Raw genomic sequence first — 3,543 nt, forward strand, 5'->3', positions numbered from 1 at the left:
GGTCTCTCTTGCCCCAAAGAAGTTACTGAATTCTCCTTTATGGTAGAGAAAAATAACTATGTGAAGATAAACAGATCAGTTATATCTCTGCTTTTTGCTTAGTATTACCCTTCTACTAACACCCAGAGCATGCTTCTATTTCACACATTCTATAGTGTCTGCAGACCACTTATTAGAACAAGACTTTTTTGTTATATAGTGAAATTTACCCATGCTTTGGGACTCTGATCCAATTTTTGCTCTTTAATAAAGAGTTCCATAGACTGTTCTCTCTTTCTAACCTAATGACTTGCCATCAGCCAAAAATAATCTCTGTCCCAGAGTTCTCCCCTGGCGATTTATTTTAAAGTAGTTTTATGATACTTTCCAGTTGGATTTTGAGGCATTTTTTCTGTGTGTGCATTTTGCCCCATCTGCAGTACGACGGGCCATAATTTGAATTGCCTCCAAACACCAGAAGGGTAATGATGAGTAAAGCGAACTGACGAATGGCAATCGTGGGTGGTGGAGTTCCTAGCTAACTGAAAGAGCACATCCTTTCTGAAGGGAAAAAGCTCTACACAGATCCACCACGTTTTTGCCAATAAAAGAATATAGGCTCAGATGTGACAAAGCTACTAATCTTTAAGATTTGAGAATACAGATTTTTATGTAAGATTGACCAACTTTATGTGCAAGTTTAAATGATTTTAAATGTTGCTGTGATAGAGATTTCCTTGTTGTTCTGAATTACACACCCACTGCCTTGATGTGTGTGAAATTCCTGGCCCCTCTGAGGAAGGGCTTGGCCATGTGACTTGCTCCAATGAGTGATCCTCATACTGCACGTCTAACCAGAGCTGTAAACTCAGTGCCACTGTAGCCACTGATCCTAAGATGGAAGAGATCCCTCACATGCAGTCTAAGGCAGAACCACCCCAGCTGACCTGTGGACTCAGGAGTGATGGATATGGATGTTTGTTGTTGTATGCCCTGACATTTCTGGGTTGTTATTTCACCCAACATTATTGTACTTGAAATAGGACTAAAAAATTTGGCTATAAATTTTTTTTAAAAAAATTAAAGCACGAAACAATCTGGTAGCTAAGTTTGGCTCACAGGCCCACAGGTTTCAACCTTCATTACTGGCGGTTTTTTGAAGGGCATTTATAGTGAGAGTATTTCCATTTTGACTCCTTCTTCTCCATCACTGCAAATCTAATATTGTTCATATAGAGTTATACCCGTGGTAGATTCATGTTGATGTATGGCAAAACCAATACAATATTGTAAAGTAATTAACCTCCAATTAAAATAAATAAATTTATATTTTTTTAAAAAGCAGGAAAAAAAGTTTTTTATTTAATAGTAATCTCCCACTTTAAGTCAACTCTCTACTCTTTAAAAATAGAAACTTTTTGTTGAGTCAGATTATGGAGAGGTCAATCTATAAAGGATGCTGAGTCATAACCAGAATAAACAAACACGTTTCCATGCACCGTTCCACACATAAACCCTACTAAAATAGCACCTGTGGAGGGAAATTTGAAAACACCCCTCCCACCACCTCTTTTGAGGCCATTGGCCCAGATGGGGAGTAGAAAGAACCCTGAGCTCACCTCCTCTAATGAGCACACCAAAATCACAGCGATCTGCAGAACAACCATCTATTAAAATAAAAGACCAGAACCTTCAAGAAAATCTCTACAACTAAAGACATAAAGAAGGAACCACAGCAAGACAGGTTGGAGGGGTGGACTCACAATATAATTAAGTCCCTGCACCCCCAGGTGGGAGATCCACAAACTGGAGAATAATGATACTGCAGACGATCTCCCACAGAGGGAGAGGTCTGAGCCCCACATCCAGATCCCCAGCCTGGGCGTCTGGTATCAAGAGGAGGCACCCTCAGAGCATTTGGCTTTGAAGGCCAGTGGGGCTTAATTTCAGGTGTCTGAGGGCTGAAGGAAATAAAGGCTTCACTCTTAAAGGGTGCACACAAAATCTTACAGGCTCTGGGACCCAGGGTGAAAGCAGCAACTTGATAGGACCATGGGCAGGCCTTCTTGCTAGTCTGGAGAGTCCTTGGAGAGGTGGGGGTTGGGGTGGGGGGGGGAGACGGCTGCAGCTCTCCCTGGGGACACAAGACACTGGTAGCAGATGTATCTGGGAGACACTAGTGTGCCAGGGAGCCACCATGTGAACCTCTGCTCAGGTCATTAGTGGCAAGACCTGGCCCCACCTAACAGCCAGCAGGGCCAGTGCTAGGACATTTCAGGCCAAGAAACTTATTGGTTGTGTTGGCTGTGTCCCTACCCAACAGCAGAGAAACTGCTCGCAGACTTTCTGAGCCCACAGCTGCTTCTAGACACACCTCTACCCATGGCCCTGCCCACCAGAGGCTCACCACCCAATTCTATCAGCCAGTGGGCAGGCAACAGCCCCTCCCTCCAGGAAGCCTGCGCTAATCTTTAAACAAGCCTCACTCATGAAAGGGCAGATACCAGGTGCACGAAAATCACAGTCCCACTGCCTGTGCATCCAGCCCACCCACCACAGGCCAGATTTGTCCAGACCAGCCCTGCCCACATTTTGACAAGTTTTTTTTTTTTTTTAATTGGAAGATAATTGCCTTACAACGCTGTGTTGGTTTCTTCCCTACAACAAAATTAATCAGCCATAAATGAAAGTGAAGTTGCTCAGTCATGTCCGACTCTTTGTGACCCGTAGACTGTAGCCCACCAAGCTCTTCTGTCCATGGGATTCTCCATGCAAGAATACTGGAGTGGGTTGCCATTTCCTTCTACACATATATTCCCTCCCTCTTGAGCTTCCCTTCTACACCCCACCCCCACCCCACACCTCTAGGTCATCTCAAAGCACCAGGCTGAATTTGACAAGTTTTTAAACACTGATTCTGCTCTGTCCGTGCATGTGAATTTATAAGTAAATCTGTCTCTTTAACAACAAGCAATCTAACTTCTTTAACAAAGACTGCTTTTTCCTCTTACTTCCATGAGTAAACATTGAAGACAGACAAAATTAAAGCAAGACTGTAATTTTAGGCTGCCTGAAATGGCCAGAGGATTTAATCTAGTCTTTGGCTTGTTTACCATAGGACTGATATTTGTAAACTTCATTTTGAAATGAGAGTTGGTGAGTTTCACTAATTATATGCAGGCAGATGAGCTGTATTTATTCATTAAGTGGCTATTTATTGAAGGGTTCCTCTTCACTTTCTGCCATTAGAGTGGCAGAAACTAAACTAAAGAGCCTCTTGATGAGGGTGAAAGAGGAGAGTGAAAAAAGTGGCTTGAAATTCAACATTGAAAAAACAAATCATGGCATCTGATCCCATCACTCCTTGGCAAGCAGAAGAGGGGAAAGTGGAAACACTGACAGGCTTTCTCTTCTTGGGCTCCAAAATCACTGTGGAAGGTTACTGCAGCCATGAAATTAAAAGAGGCTTGCTCCTCAGAAGGAAAGCTATGACAAAACTAGATAGCATACCAAAAAGCAGAGATATCATTTTGCTGACAAAGGTCCGTATAATTGAAGCTATGG

Source organism: Bos javanicus, chromosome 20 (genome assembly GCF_032452875.1).
Source record: "Bos javanicus breed banteng chromosome 20, ARS-OSU_banteng_1.0, whole genome shotgun sequence".
Taxonomy (NCBI): Eukaryota; Metazoa; Chordata; class Mammalia; order Artiodactyla; family Bovidae; genus Bos; species Bos javanicus.